The following is a 17,285-nucleotide window of genomic DNA, read 5'->3' as shown; positions in this document are numbered from 1 at the left end:
CCCTGGTTTTGCCCATCTGATACAGAGTTTATTCAAACGAAAGTGGCAACACTTTTTTTGAGCATCTGCTTTCATTGTTGCTGTCCCCTTTGCTGGAATAAGCTCTGTCATATATTTAACTCTGCTGATGATGACAAAGCACAGGCTGCTCTGACCTCTACAATTTCTGTCAAAGTTCCCAAATGAGTTTTCTTTCAATTGTTGTTTTACTACCATTTAGTAACTCATTATTTCCATAAATTCTCTACTCTTGATGCCCTGCTGACACCATCTTCTGACAGAGGTCCACAAGTGCCCTGGTGTGCGCAACAGATAAGATATTTAGTGACAAGTCCTCTCCTCCTGACCTCACCTAGCAAATGATTTTTAGCCATGGAAAATGAAGTGCACTCCTCCAAGAAGCCCTATTGTTTGCTGAGACAATGCAGCTGCACTAAAATATGTCTTGTGTACAGAGTATTTTGCATTTGTAAAAAGTAAAGCAATGTTGGTTTGAAGTTGACTTTGCAATCACAAAAGGCTTTCAAAATCTTGCTAGGTTAAATCTGAAGCTAGAACTGGGAGAAAATATATTATTTCAGTAGCTCAGCACAAATCAGGTAAAAGGAATAAATAAAATCACACCATAAGTCTCTGGTACCCTTGAAAACAACTCTGCTGTCTCCACCATTTTTTTTACTTGGCTCCTTTGCCCAGTAAAAAGGGCAGTTACAGTCATCATCAGACCTTCAGCCTTGAACTCTTTTGTGCTGCATTTGTGTTTCGTAGGGAGGTTCTTCAACTGGTGGTACCGGAGTGTTGCTACTGCAGGAGCAGCTGTGATACCCGAGTTAGAGAAATGGTTGGGAACAACCTGGTGGTCACCATCTCATTTATAAAAATAAGAGATGGGACTTGAATTCAGCCCTGGAGTCTTGCTTGGTCTCTTTTCTCTTGTCCTGAAATCATCAGAAGATAAAACACCTTTGTTTCTGATAGGGAAAGCCCTCTAAGGCCATTTATCAGAACACAGATTGGGGTAAAAGGAGATTGGCTTTCTCTGCTTTTGCAGGGAGGTGCTACGTGCTCCACATCATACAGTGTTGCTGAGGGCAGCAGTATAAGATCAGATAAGAATGATCTGATTGGGTTTATTTAGAATGACAGCAATGAAAACACTCCACAGCTCAAAAAACACCAAGAAAAGATGGTAAAGATGGTTCTTCACTGTTGAATTGTGGAATTCCCGAGAAAATTCCTGTTTCATCTCTTAAAGCCTTGTCCTTTTCTGTTCTTAAAGGCATAGAGAAGTTAACAGCCTCTTGTAGACCTTCTTCAAAACAACAAAGAAGAAAATAGAAACTTTTAGTGGAATGTGCTCTGCAGCCTAAGTATTGACTGTAACCTGTTTTTTGGGTTTTTGTTTGTTGTGGTTTTGTTTTTTTTTTCCCCCTGGAAAAGCCAGTAATTCCAGAAATCAATCTCCAGAAAAATGGCTAAAGGACTTTGAAACTGATAAAGGATATGCTGCTATCTTCATACTGATACCGGTCAAAATTGTGTTTTAAAACATTTTGTCTAATTCAGCATATTAAAAGATGACATATTTGTTCTGTTTATTATGAAGAATAAAAAGGAAATTAAAAGATCTCTTGACAGATTTATGGCCCTTTACAACTGCTTCTATTTGTGTCAAGAGTTAAAAAAAAATAATGATAAAGCTGCTGAAATTATATACAGATCTTATCTCAGGCATGACTGTTACATAGTCTCTTTGATTAGCAATGTTAGATATGTATGGACCTCTAGCTGTTTAATTATTTGGATTATGTCTGTCTTTTGTGAAGACAAAATTGCTCAGTTTAAGTCCAGTTCTAAATAACAAGAGAGTGAAATCTCAGTCATTTTTGAGAAAGCCTGCTGCGCTGATTAGAATGAGATTCTGCCATTAGCTTCAGAATAATCACACAGCAAAACAGTAGTGTACTGCAACGTAGTATTCCTTGCATTCCTAAATCTTTATTTCAGAGACTGTATGGCAATGTGAGTGGCTTGATTACTTTGTAACAAAAAGTGGAACTTAAGGAGAAGAGCGTAACAACATTAAACAGAGAACTTGTTATTGAGCATCTTAGGAGGAATCCTGGCAGCTGAGGATGCGGTATGATGACTTACAAGAGCTTTATCAGCTCAGTTGTTTGACTGCTGGCTAATGTATAAGACAGCGAGTGCAAATGGTGTGCAACACCAAGGAAATGGTTTTCCTTTGTGATTTAGGTCTTTGTTTTCTAGCACAAACCATAATTCTTTAATAGCTTAGCACAGAAGAATAGCAAGCTGCTTTCTTTGGAGTCCCACAATTCCTCCATGGCATTAGCTTTTATTTGTGTGCTTCTGCCTTATTTACTGGGTTAGAAAAGTCAGGTGATGTCAGATGCAGATGAAAAGAAGCCAGGTAATGGGCACTGATTTTAACCCTGTGCACATTTGCTCTGGGGCTTGCCTTGTTTTAAAAACAGAAGGAAAACCCTATCCCATTCAGAAGCAACTCTGGTTTGAAGTTGACTTGCCAATCACAAAAGCCTTTCAAGATCTTGCTAGGCTAAATCTGAAGCTAGAACTGGGAGAAAATATATTATTTCAGTAGCTCAGCACAATTCAGGTAAAAGGAATAAAAAAATCACAGCGTAAGTCCCCTTGAAAACTGCTCTGCTGTCTCCACCATTTTCCAGCAATTTCTTCATTATTCTTTTTTTCTATATATTTTTGATATGTTACATTTTTATATTGGTACACACACCAAAAAAATGCAGTTCAGATCATAACTAGACTTCTCAGCTCCTTGGCTAGTATAAGCTCCTGCAGTGATCCTCCCTGCTTGCCTGTCTATGAATGACCTCCTATGTTGCAGCTAGTCTAGTTTTAATTTAGTGGGAATGGGAATAGTCTGAAATTACTCTTGCAAGTGTTTACATGAGCCAGGAGCTTCTTATGATGAGTAACAGCTAAGTTTCTTGAGAGCAGTAGGGCAAGCATTTGCTTCTGTAGCCATAATTAGTTTTCATTATGCGCTTACTCTGCTGAAGGAACAGATCTGTTGTGAAGCAACAAACAGAACTGCTGTTCAGATCTATAAATTTGTATCTAAATCTATACCTGTTGTTTTCAATGATTTATAGATAAGCCTCAAAAATTATCTGGACCTTCCGGCATCCTTGAGTGTTTGTGTCTAAGTATTTGATTTTAGGACCATATCTATAATCATGTTAGCCTCTTCCTTTCAACTCTTTTTTTTTTTTTTTTTTTTATGTTTATGTTGAAAACTTAGGAAGATTTGCATCTAACTATTATAATTAAAAAGTCAGGTACTAAATTCAGGGCTGCATCATGCTGCAAAATTAATTCCAGAGAGTCATCTCTAATGATGGGGGAATACTTCTTGCATGATTAGATAGCTTCAGGCACAGAGGAAAAACCCTTTAATTAGCTTAGAGAAGATAAGTTGCTGTGTCTGAGTCATTGCAAGGTAGTTATTTTGACTACTTGTCTTTGGCTGCTGGTGCTGCTAATGCTGAAAAAAATCTGTTGTGGAAAATTTTCAGGAACTATTTTCCTTAAAAAATAAAAAGGAAAATAATAAATTATTTCCTTATTTCAAGTTTGGAAGTATCTTGATTTACATTTGAATGTCAAAATTGCCTCTTTTAGCAGTGACGGCTAAACTGACTTCTGTTTAGCTATTCTGAAAAGAATTGTCATAGTTATTCATATTATTTGATTGATAACAATGGAACATACTGATTTCAGATATAGTGTTGGTCATTGAGAACAACCTGTCTGTTAACTTTTTTGTTTCATTCTATGTTTCCCAGCAATTTTGTTTGCCTTAAACAAAGACTTTATCACCACATCGATGGCATTCTTCAGTCCTTGCAATCTTTTAAGACTGGGACTCTCTATTTTAAGAATTCAAAGAACTAGTGCCGTTTTGGGGTTATTTGTTCTTTTAAAAGCTGTGCAGCAGCAAGGTAGAAATACTCATCAATTTAGAGCTTCCTGTCCTGCTTAAAACAGAAATAATTTAGAAATGCATCATTCAGAAATCATTGCCACTTAAAGGAATATATATCCTTTGTATGGGCTAGGCATGAAGAGCCCTGAAGGAAATAAGATGCCTTTGGAAAAGCTTCATTAGATACATGGGCTTGCAATACAATACATTTTCTAAAATCAGTATGTATAACAGAGTTTTACAAATACCTTCAGTCAACCTTATGACAGACTTGATCTTTAACATTTTTAAGGTAGTCTGATAACATAGACATGCTGCTAGAACTATTTTTTATGTGTGCCACTTTTTTTTTTTTAAAGTAGAGTGATAGCTGTACTTATTTTTTATGGCCATTATGTATATCATAGTTTACTTTTTGATTGTATTGTGTCTGAATACAGAGAGATAAATAGCTGCTGTTAAGAAAAGCAGAGAAGAAAGATGGCAGTGACCAGTTTTAAGACACTGCTGGATCCAGTACTTAAAGGCAGCTATTGGAAAATAGAGGAGCTTTGAGACATTGCTTTCCTGGAATACACCACCAACACACCTGGTTTTCTGCCAAGGGCAGAGTACACAAGATTCAAGGGCTTTTTAGCTATCTCATGTGGATGGGTCCGCCTCCCAGAATGTTTTTGGTAAAGATCTACCTAAGGGCCCCACTGCTCACCCCATACTGAGGTGATTGTCAGACTTCCCAGGTGGGCGTCGTTCTCTGTGACCAAATCTTGTCCTGATGATCAACTCGCATGATTATATGGACAGATAATACCAGGAAAGAGAGCGCAGGAAGTCAGCCCTGGGCCACTTACTGTATCCTGGGTCTGTTACTACTGTAGTGAGTTGTGAGTGTGATGTAAAGATCAGAAGAAACATAAGATTTCCGGCAAGGGAATATTGCTTGGTGTGGGATAAAATTGTTGTAAATAGCTGTGCTGTGCTCTCTTTGCAAACTCAGTCTCGTATGCGTATTAGGTACGCAGCAGCGCGTGGCTAAGGGTTCTTGCCCAGGTACCAGCATCTGCAGTGACAGCGGTGGGAGCTGCCAATATGTTTTGTGCCAGCTTGTGACCTTGCGGTGGGCTGTGTGTAGTGTAGACCTGGTAGTTGTTTGTCTAATACTGTACTGCCTAATGCAGTTTGGGAGTCCCTCTTCCAGGTGATTTTTGATGTGCTAGGAGCAACATAATTAATCCTTGCCTGAGCAGGGCAAGCAGGAACTGGAACAATTTCCTCAGGTGATTTCAGTATGTTCTTGGAAATTGTCTTGGCTCCCAACCATTTCAGGCTCAAGATACTGGAAGTTATTTATAAACCCACCATGCATAGTGGAGATGCATCACAGAATCTCTGTTTAAAATAGGTGCTAGTTCCCCACTGCTAGTTCACAGCGTGGCAGGTGGAAGCATCAGCATCCTGGGGTCATCTCTGCATCCTCAGGGTTGACAGGGCCTGCTTTCAGCATCATGTAATTACTGTTTTGAAAGTCGGATTACTTAGTATTCTGATTTCATACCTGCTGAAGGGATGAAGTTTATTTACTGCCTTAAAAGCTGGTTATTTCATGTGTGGATAGGTATATTCATGGAGTTTTGAGAAAGACTTGTTCGGTCACTGCCCCGGCTCTACCAAGATTTGTATCTTCTATCCAAGCAATAAATTATCTTTCCTGATGAAGAAGCCGCCATATAAGCTGTGCTTAATGGATTATTTGTTTATAATCTAACGTGCAGTGAAAATATATTTATTGCCACACTTCCTTATCCCCTTTCACAATTTCACTTCTCTTAGGCCATCCTGAATAACATGTTCTTCGCAAACCTAACAACAATCGGGGGAAGGAGTCTGTTGGGTTTTGGTGGTAGTCATCTTTCAGTGATTCGTTAAATGTTTGAGTCACATTAGTTTTAAGTAGACACTTCAAAAAAGCTAAAAGAAGCTCTGTACTAATCTCTGTAAGGTGACATTGATTTAGGGAGACTGCTGTTCTTAATTCCTATACTATTTGATTTCCTGCGAGGCTTTAATGCGTTATACAGGCGCTATAGAAACTGTATAAACATGCTATAAAGCAAATGTATTTTTTTCTCTAGAACGTGGTTGATATAGAATAGACTATTTTAATCTCATCATGAAAAAAGGTTCAATATTTATGGTATTGAATTAATTTCGTGATTAGTTTATTTTTAAAGACTGAATTTACATTGGTAAATAATGGCAATAGTTAAAGGAAAGAAAGATGATCCTGAGGCCCCTGCACTACCTACAGTGTAAGTTGTCAGAACGCTTTAGTAATAAATTGTTAATTTTATTTTGCAGCTAAAATTAATAACTACTGTGAAAATTATGCAAAACTTCTTTGGATCTTTTTTTGCCCTAGTTTAATAAGAAAAGTTTTGTTTTTAGTTTTCAACTGGTTTTCACTTTCTATTTTTTTGGCAAACCACATAACATCTATCCTCCAGTCTATTAGAGCCAGTTAAGTATTTGCTAATGTAGTACTGGGGGTTTTGTCGCCATGGAAGAAACCCTTTTCTTAAAATACTTGAAGGAGAAGACATTTTAAGAGTTTATTTTTGTTGACTCTTATTACATATCTTCAGTGGAATGGATGACTTCTACCTTATTTGTTTTAGAAAACTGTAGTGCAGATATTTTTTTTATTTTTATCAAAACACAGCTATGTCTCCTGCAAACAAATCTGAGTTGAAGGTCAGAGTGTCAATTCTGCTGGAGTTGTTGACACATTAAGAGCGGAATCTTAGCACCCCAACCGACAAGGAACAACAAAGCAAGCTAGCTTAAGTCACTTTGTTTCAACCTGGGCGTTGCTTGTTTTTATCACCAAGACAGGATGAGCTGTGGAGGAGACGTTGCTGCTTACATCTCTGAGTGTGTGCCCAGGCACCTACATGAGCAACCTTGGAGCTCTCCAGCAGCGCTGAAGTCTAGGTCATCATGATCCAACTTTTTTGTTATTAATAATATGCACCGAGTGCAGCTTGTTCTCATTAGTGCATCGACGTTCATTTTGGTTTCTGTATGACACCCTTACCAGCAGTTGATAGTGCTGAGCTCAGTAGAATACCAGTAGCAAAGTTAGCCAGAGATAATGCGATAGGTTGTTGGTGGATTTATTTCCCCCTCCCCACCCCAGTGTAATGCGCGCTGTGATTAGAGATTATATCATAAGAGGAAAACCCTATTATTTAAAAAGTTATTAAAAATGTAAATAAATGCAGCTGTTTTGGAGCTGTTTTCACAGTTCCAAAATATAAGGAATATGTGCACAACGAGCACTCTGCCAAACAATTTCTCCCATAAAGTGAATTTCAAAGCTTGTACTTTCAAATATTTATTCTGTTAAGACTGAACGATAAATACTAAGCCACTACCATTGGGGTACAATGGATATACAACTCTTCATTTTTTTTATTTTCTGCCATCAGGGTACAATGGCTATATGATCCTTTACTGCTTTTGATTGCAAGACAAAGGATAAGAAGAAATCCAAGATGAAACAGAATTTGTTTTAACTGACTTACATTATTAATATTTGATTTATCTATTTTTGTTACATGAGATGAGCACAATAGTGATTTCACTATATAGGGATGAACATCTCGGTGTCAATCTTGGAAAGCTTGGGTTTACTGCTAATTATTGGTGGTAAAATTTGAAAATAATGGCATCATGCAGCAAGAGTTATACCAATTCTAGACCTGCTATCTATTTAACATTTAAACTTACATTTGTATCAGAGCAATATGGTGACATTAAAATTAGAGATGATTAGTTGAACTTTTATGCCAGTTACTAAAAATTAAAAAATAGCTTCAGGCACAGTAAGCAACTTCATTATACTAATGTAAAATATTTTCCTGTTGTTAACAAATCAAGTACATTCAAAATGTTATTTAAACTCCCAGAAAAATAAATATCACTGTCTTTTTAGAGTTACTGATCTGAAAATAAGTGTTACCTACACAGATAATCATTGACAGAGCATGTGGCTGATATCAGGAAAAATATTGTACAAACAATATTATCAAAAGGAGAAATAGCGATGTCTGTATTACCCTTTGTCTCCTCCCTATGCACTTCTTAGTATAAAATTCTTTTATTATTTGTCAGAAATAACTACAAAGCAGTGATGCACAGCTCTAATTTTGTTTTCTTCAGATACTGTAACATTTTTTTCACTTTAAAAAATAAACGAACTGCACTTGCTAGAAATAGCTATCAGATGCACAGACTAGAGTGATTGTCATGGGAACTTTTTATAATTCTTTGAAGGTTTATCACAATCTTGCTGTACTTCAGTTCCCTCATGTGGACTATGAAAACGTGTTACTTCCCTGCCCTTCACAGGAGCCGTGAGAATGAAGCCATGTCTAGCAAGAATGTGTCAGGGATAATGAAGCCGCACACAAAATTATATGAACATCTTTTTGTGAGATTCCTTTGCATTCACACACACAAAATTAGGAAATCTGCTTTTTGTTCTTATTTCCTGCTTTGGATGTTTCATATTCCCCTTCGCTTATAGACTATTCATGAGCAACAAGCTTGTACTTCCAAATATTTATTCTGTTAAGACTGCTACCCCTTTTAGCAAAGTATTAGGACAAAATGGTGTCAGGGGCCAACAGTATACATTGCCCTCCTTAACTGTCTCCTCATAGCAAAGTCCCCTTTGCTCTGGGGCAGAGCCGCAGAGCGAGCTGCTGCTGGATGAGGTGGCTAAGGTTTGCAGGCTGTCCCTACCACTTCTAAATTGGTGGCAGTGCCTGTGAGGTGGTGAAAATTCCGTGGTAAAGGTTGTTCGCCTTACCTGTTGGTGGAGGTGGGATTCGCTGTGGTTTCTTGTAAGTAGGCTGTGCGTTAAGGCAGGCAACTTTTCTGCTTGATTTTTCAGGCAAATCCATTTCGGGGAGACTTCACAAACTTGAAGCGAAGGAGGTTGTGAGGTGCGGTTGCTAATTAATCTGCAGTCTGAATGTTTTTCAGGCCAAATTTTAGGTTTTTTTTCCCATCAGGCCATTTATAATTTTACCTTTTAAAAGAAGGGAATTGTGTTGAGCCATCCCTGCGGCACGCTTGGGGGTTAGTTTCAGTGAGAAGAGGGAGGTGACTGAGGGCAGAGCACTGATCCAGCACGTTCTGGAAGGATCTGGAACCACTGTGGGTGGGATCGGATTGAAGACCCTGCCAGCAGCCAATCAGGGAGCGCCTTGGGGTGAGGCAGACCAATCGCAGCGCATGGTGCCCCACATGGCGCCTGTGGAGGAGCGGGTTAGGGGGATGCCCGAGCGTGGAGGAAGGGGCAGAAATGGTGGATGTGAGGGGAGAAAGGGCCATCTGGAGAAGGTCTGGCCTGCCTTTGCCGGAGGAGACCTCAAGGACCTCCGAAAGACTGAGGGAGAGGAAGCCGGTGCGTGAAGGGCCGCTGAAGCTGGCATTTCAGCTGGCTGCAGGCCCTGGTGACCCCTTGTGATGTGAGGCATATGCGGGTGTGAAAGAGTAACTGGGAACATGATACATGATACCATGCTTGAGGTGATAAAGGTGCAAACTTGTTTGAATGCCCCCTCGCACTGCATCTGTTTAACCCTTGACAGCTGGTGAAAGAACACCTTCAAAGAATGCAATATCAAATGAAATGCAGGAGTGTGATGGTATCTAGGTACTTTTGGTATGTTGCAGGTGTGTGTCTGCCTTACATGTCTCTTTAGATACTTGTTTGTTTAATGTTTACGCAGAAGCAAAACAATGCCTGGTTCTTGTTTCTTTCACAGGTGTTACTCAAACTCTTTATAAATGCAGCCATTGCATTTCAGGAGACAAGAGTATAAAAGTACCATAATGTTCCTACCTTGTCACACCCCTGTTTTTTCTTTGGACCTGCAGCATAAGAAAAACTATATGATTGTGTTTGTATATGAATAAATAAATGTGCTTTAGCCCTGGAAATCCTCCTATCGTTCAATTCCCAGAGTCAAAATTTTGTGAGCTTTAGTCACATATCTGCTTGTTCTCTGTGTGTGATTTGCTTAATTCAAACTGTCTTGGTTACTACAGTATTAAATATTGTCTGTGTGCTTATGAATGTATAACATAATGGAAGAAATAGGATTATGACAGTGATGCATGGATGTGTTTTTGAAATCATACAGAAGCATGAGTAACCATCAGTCTATTCATGTAACAGTATTTAGATTTATTGAGCCTACTTACTGAAAATGGTAAATGTACTTATGTTGCCATAAAAAAAGAGTGTATTTTAAATCATTGTGTTTGAGCTGATAGAGCTGTGCTTGTTTTGTTAGCGTTGTGGTCAAATGCTTCAGGAAGGACATATTTGGGAGTATACTCCCTCTGTTGCTGAAGTCGAGGATGTTACTTGAAGGGTAGGTGGTAGAATACCTTCAAAGGCATTAGTTATAAATCAAACCAGTTCTTTCTCTGGAAAGCTTTGATTTATGAATGTTGAATTAACTTTTCCAAACCTACTGTAATTTATCACAAATATGGGAATTTTCAAGGTAAAATTCTGATGCAGTGCTAATCAATAACTATGTCTTCTAGAATGACGGGGACGTAATTGAAGAGATACGTTTGGAGCAACTGTCATTCTCCTGACTGACAGACAGACCAGGAGAAAAGGTAAGACAAACTTCCTGTTCCTTTCACAGTGTGTTTTTAATTCTGTCTAAATTCTGTGTCTTTTTTTTCCTCTGCTAGCATAATAATACAAAAATGCATGTTAGGAGTTTAGATGGAGAACTATTAAACAGATAAAACAGGTAAAGTTTAACCTGTGTAACTGGTATTGTAATGATAATGAAAGTCAGTGTTAAGGTAGTGAAAGAGAGTTTATTAAACCACGAGTCTCCAGAGATATAAAAAAATGTGTTGTTTCTTCTCCTATGCATTTACAAAAAATAGATTTATTATTCTTCATTGATTGCCTCATTCTGTTGGAGGACATTTCTGGCAGTAAAGTGGTAGACCTGTCACATCTATCATGATGTGTCGGAGATCTGTCAGGTCTATGGCTCTTTTTGAACTTTGTTGTTTCAGAAAAATGTAGCTGAGCATTATAAGCAGAAGTTTGACATTTCCAAGATGAATATCAATCTTATTTTATGTGGTGTTTCTCAAACAAGACTTGCGCTTTAATTGTACAAGTAGTGGTTTCAAATGTTTGGGGGTACAACATGGACACAGAATAATTTGGGAAACAGATGTGACAGGTGTTCTGTAATGAATACAAATTGAAGAAATGATGATATAAGAGGTACTCAAGGCAGATGGCAAATCAAACATGGATCTGCTGTTGTCACAAATATGAACCTAAAAGCTTGTATTTTTCTTTAAAGCTGGGGACTAACAAGGTAAACACAGCCTGTTGTGAACTAGTACACCATTTTTAGAGGGAAAGAAAAGCTGTGAGTAAGATCTGTAAAAATCAATTGCTTATAGTATGATAAACGAAGAAATGTCCTAAATAGGGGAGGAGGGGAGGTCATTGGTCAGACAAAGCACTTCTGTAATTGATGGACCTTGAACTTTAAAATTAATGTAAGAAGTGTTCAAGCAGTTTATTTATTTGTAAAATACATTGAAACAAAGGGAACCATTGTGTCAACACAGGTCCTCGTCAGCTGGCCAGCATCCGGGCTTTTCCTTATGCATATGGTCTTACTAGAGACAAGCCACAGCTAGTGTAGTTGTTTGGGAATGGCTGTACCTAGAGGCAAGAGAAGTCTAAGGAGAAGGGCAGCAAGACAAGCACAAACAGTAAGGTGCGAAGAGACTGATGGTAAAATATTTTGATGTTGGCTTGCTGCCCAGGGAAGATGTTCGGAGATAATGAACAAAGCGGTGGTCTGGTTCTGTTATTAGTTGTGTTCAGTGAAACAATCATCAGAAAATTAAATAAATTTAAAAATGTGTTGAAACTTAGTTTTCCCCTTCCAATATAAAGAAGCACGGAAATTCCCACGCAGTAGCCATTTTTGTTCTAGAGTGTAACTATGTGGGATGAAGAATTGCCTCGAAGTGTGTATGTCTGTGTTGATGCTTTATTTTGGTTTTGATTGAACTGTACCTTTGGTACAGACACACTGTATAATTAAAAGAATATGAAGATGGTCAAGTAGTAATAAGAAAAAGAATGATAAAAGAAAAAGAAAGTCAGAGGCAGAGTTCAGATTTACTTTAATCAGTCAGTTACAGGCATGAATTGAGCGATTGTTCTCTGTAATGTACAAATAAATTTGAAAAATCTATATGAATGTAGCACTGAAGTGTGATACAGCAGTCTACATTTTTAAAGGTGTTTTTTTAATCTACCCTGAGTAAAGGCAATCATTCTCGGAAAGAATTTCTTTCATGTCAAACATCAAGACCATTCTGTTGCCATATAGCTCTACTGATTTTACATTAAGAAACATGGTTTTACCTGCCTGCATAGCTCACAAAGCTCATGCAGCTAGAGAGGTTCTCTCTAAGTATTTTTAAAAATCAGTTCAAGATAATTGGTCATTCTAAAAGATACATATTTATTGAAATGTGTTATACTGAGGAAATAGTGAATGTAATGGAGGCTTTCCTGTTTTGTTTTCCTAAACGCCTAGGAAGTACATTTGGTACCTTCTGTTGTACATGATCTGATATTATTGTTATAACAGTACCTATTTAAATCAGGAGTTTTCAGCCCGGTAGTTTTTCATTTTAGTCACTAGAATATGCACTAGTCTTCCACACATGCAATAATGTCTCAGCCAGAAAATACTGACTCCACTTTGTTAAGGAGTTTATGCATGAAATGCATAATTAGAAGAGGGATGGTTTTGTACCTTTAAGTTTCTAACAATTGTTTCATTCAGGACAATAGCAAAACTCCCTAGAGCACACAAATAGTCTTAGGTTTAAATAAGATGTCATTCAACTTGGACTGATAATTTCTTGGCCCTATAATTACTACTAATAATAAGTTGGAGAAAGAAGTATTAGCTATTTCCAAGGTAAAGGTAAGGAGAGGAAAAAAAAATCCATTCCGTTCCACAGTAGACACCATTAACACAGATTGCCTTCAGCCCATTAAGCTTCCTCACTGAGATGTTTTAAACAAGTGTTTGTTTCTAAAAGCTGCGGAAGCAAAAGAATTAAAAGCCACCTTAGTTTTAAAAGCATGTTTTCTGAGCCTTAATAAAATGACACTTCGTCTTAATTTTGTGTCTCCAGTCATGCAGGAAATTAAAGGACTAGCTTCTTCCTGCAGAACTTTGGTTTTTCAAGCTTCAGGCTCAATTTGGCAGACTGTGTTGTTCAAATTAACTTGTAAATTAATTATTTGGTTCTAAAGTACAGCTGTTATCAACTTGCATACAAATACTTAGAATATGAACATATATTCTCATTTGCTTATGTAATTATATGATGGTTGCTCTTGTCAAGATGTGTATTTGCTCAGAAACTTAATTGATGATACTGCGTTTCTGAAACTGCAATGTGTCATTGCTAAGTATAATTTAGTATGGCCTTCTTTCTCGAATATTGTAAGTTCAAGGCCTGATCTTACTTCATACTAGCATGGTCTCAAAAATCATCCAACCCTTGTGCATGTAGAGTGATAGTGGCAAGTCTGGATGAAGATGATGTCATTAAAATGTCTGGTTTCTTTATGGGTATCTAAATGATATGAAATGACATTTTCAGGTGAGGCCTGCATACTGGTAGCACAAGAGAGGTTTTTGTTGGATTCCAGCTGTGGAGGGAATCTTCTTCTCTGCAGGGTCACCTGCTGGTCCAGACCAAAGTCAGGTTTGGGAGGGAGGAGTTATCTTCGGCACACAAACTGACTTTGAAATAAGAAATAGTCTGTCAAATTTGAGCAATGATTGCTGTCTCTTGCACCCATAGACCCATGCTTTGAGCCAAAACACTGCCTGTGGAACCCCTATGATTTGGTGGATGTTAAAGTCCTTTTGCAGTAATAGCCTTCACAGGTTGCAAGAGAAACATCAGGATTATTAATATTATTATATATTGTGTGTCATGTGATACTTCAGCTTTTTCTGACACTGAGGAAAGGTGAACGTGGGTACTCCGATTGCCCGTGCACATAAGGCACTTGTAGCGCTGTGCTGACACCCCAGTCAGCTAGAGCTTTGAAGGGATCTGCCTAGGCCTTCTCATTAAAGTGAGTTTCTCAAAGATGACTGAAATGCTTTTAAATACTAAATAAAGCCAAGTTCTGATAGAATAAAAACTTGAATGCTTAGTTTTTAGATAGAGAAAATTAAAAGTAATAGAAAGGACATATGGAGGGCATCTAAACATCTTGCCTTATACTGCCCTTGCCCTTCCTAAAGGGTCCTTGGTTTCAGCCAACAGAGTAACGTGCTGAGACACAGCAAACATTTTTCAGTCCTTGCTGATTCCTGGGAGGTCAGTTCGTTTGCTTGCAAGGCCTGACTGTCTGCACCTGCTGCCCTCAGCGCTCTCCTGTTCTCCCGGTGAAGCAGGTTCTCAGCTCTGCGTGCTGTAACTTACTGCTGCCTCCCATAGCCTGCACGGGGGGAGCTTGCCACCCTCCGCACCTCAGTTTTCCTCAGCCTTTTTAAAAGAACATACCACAAGGATGAACAAGAAAACCAATCCAACAACAACAAAAAGCAAACCCCAAAACAGGGGCTGCCTATCACAGATGGAAAAAAAGGGCTAAAAACCAAGGAAGACTGGACATGTCACTCTGTTTTGATGCTGGGACTTTAAAGAGCAAGCGGTAGGACTGACTGCAGAATTGGTGTTCAGGTGTTCTCTTCCCTTTTCTATTCTATTGGCCAACAGTTTCTCCTCAAACCCCTGTGTAAACACCTTACTACTAGTTCTGTAAAAGGCTCTTGATGTGACTGAAATCCATTACAGCGTTGCTCCGTAGTGGTGCATGAAGACCTGCTATTGTTTTTATGAGCAGTAGTTGGTTCTGAGCAAAGCCCACCTGAAGCAGATTATTAACATTCGTAGATGCTGGTCTGTAAGAATACATTAAAAGGCAACTACATTTCAGGAAAGGAGCATTTTTTTCTGGGTTTTTGGGTTTTTTTTGTGTTTGTTTGTTTGGTTTTTTTTAAACTGTATTTGCATTCCATACCAACCCAAAGACCCATTTGTAGAATCACAGGAAAGCTATGCAGGTCCTTGCTTGCAGCCTGTGTCATAATTAGCCAGTTCAGAAGAGGCTGCCATTAGGATGGTATGTTTAACATGTTGGTAACTAAATGCACAAACATGTTCCATGTCTTCTGTTCGTTTTGATGCCAAAAATAAACTAATCATGGTGAAAATTTATTTCAGCTTTTGCATTAATAAACTGGAATATTCTGAACATAGTTCATCTTGATTTCTTCAATTTCTTTTGAACATTATAAGTTGAGAGATCGTTTGCATGATGTGGAAATTAATGTTTAACACATTTTGACATTGTGATCAGAGCTCTTAGATTTCCTGTATGTCTGTGTGGCAGGGGTGAAGACGAGATGCTGGTCTCAGACCATGAAGCAGTAGTGGTTGGATCGAATAGACTCCCTCAGTAGTGGTTACTGTTGTCTGTGTGCTGAACCTGGGGTTCCTGAACCCTTACCTGGGGTAAGACAAAAAAGCATGGGGTGGGCAGTTGTTTTATCTGTTTAGTTTGGTTTGTATTGCTTAGCTAGGGGGAATTTTTCATTAACTCAGTGTTAGTCATTTGAATTCAACTGCATATGAAGTGTTAAGGTTTAAGACAGCCATCCTCATTCCATGCATTTCTTTAACCAGTAAATTATTTTACTTTGGAAGGTACTAATAGCTCTAAGTGAGAGCACTTCGATTTCAGGACAGTCTTTAATGCCAACTGGTATGAGGTGCGCCGTGTATTCATGCTGAATGCAGAGAACAACAGAATCGTTCAGCAGTGAGCTGGCTGATGAATAGAAGCCTCCAACCAACACAGCAGTTTGAGGAGGACAACTGCTTTATTAATAAAAATACAGCTTTTCTCCGACAGTTGATAGCCAGTAGGATCTGGGATATTGTTAGTTTGCAGATTTAAGAGGATAATCAGAAACATGAGATGAGGGACAATGCAGCAGAGAGAGGTGGTGGGGTTGGCAGAACTACCTGAGAGTTCTCAAGTACCTTGTCGAGGAAACAGCTTTGGAAGTTGTAAGGAAGCTCGTGACTGATTTGTTATTTGCTTTTTGTTCAGTGGAGCAGCATTTCTGTGCCTTCATGGACTGTAAGCAGGCTGGTGTCAGAGAGATTTGTTTGTCATCAGGTTTGTTCACTGTGGAAGTAACTAGGGATGGGCCTCAAATTGGCTTCTTGGTCAAAGTAGCACTTACCTTGAAGGTAAGCTTTCTGGTTGACTTGGTTTTAGCTGATAAAATAGGACTTCTGCTTGAATGCCATCTGTGTGCGTTTGCTCTTTTCTAGTTTCTCACTCATCTTTGTGAAGTGCAGGCTGTGCACTAAAAATTATATGTACGCAACTTTTCCCTCCAAAATGATAGCCTCTCCCAGATGTGCTTTTACTCACTATTTAAGACCTAAGCACTTTAATTTATGATAAGATTGCATTAATTACTCATATTCATGTATTCACTTTGCTAATTAAACAGAATCAATTTTCTTCATGTTATTGCAAAGCATACTGTGACAAACTGCAATACATGATCTTTGGTATTTTGAAAACACAGGCTTAAGCAGCAGAGGTGTTCTTCAGTCGTTATGGGAGCATTTATGCCTTGAGGATTGTAAATAAGGGATGTTTTTGCATCTGGTACCGACATAGATTTGCTGGCAGAAATCTGTAGTGTAGGCCAGTTGTTAGTTCAGGAACGATGCTGTGCTATCCTTGGAGCTCAGGTAGGGGAGAGCTACTATGGGTGTGTGGGCCAGCAAGGTCCCCTTCCTCCTCTGCCAGGGCATTTGCGATCTGTTGCAAACAAGGTGGAGTCTTCTCCCCAGCTGCTGCAAGCCTGTTGCGGTTTTCCTTTGTTTGCTCTGACGAGCATTTCTGCTGTAGTGCCATACTAATCCTCTTATATTTGAGTTTAGGGAGTGGTTTTGTAGCTGCTTATGTTTCCAAAGCAAAATATTAGAGCTAGGGAGGAGGAGACTGTATTCCATTTCCCCCAGCAATGTTTCAGGACAGGAGCAGTGGATCATTATGAACAACCCAAAGCTTTGCTGCATTATTAGT

The 17,285-nt window shown here is 38.7% G+C and overlaps 1 protein-coding gene across 4 annotated transcripts in view; it reads left to right on the top strand.

Annotated features, from left to right (window-relative positions):
• PCDH15 (protocadherin related 15) overlaps positions 1–17,285 on the top strand; it is an 826,977-nt gene that overhangs the window by 186,056 nt on the left and 623,636 nt on the right. For all 4 annotated transcript variants that reach the window (XM_064464573.1, XM_064464572.1, XM_064464569.1 and 1 more), the window contains one exon: positions 10,619–10,696. The gene's annotated coding sequence lies outside the window, so the exon portion shown is untranslated. The remainder of the gene's footprint in view (positions 1–10,618; positions 10,697–17,285) is intronic.

Source organism: Phalacrocorax carbo, chromosome 13, assembly GCF_963921805.1.
Source record: "Phalacrocorax carbo chromosome 13, bPhaCar2.1, whole genome shotgun sequence".
NCBI lineage: Eukaryota > Metazoa > Chordata > Aves > Suliformes > Phalacrocoracidae > Phalacrocorax > Phalacrocorax carbo.
The sequence above is the reverse complement of the archived record's forward strand: the minus strand, read 5'-3'. Positions and strand labels throughout refer to the sequence as shown.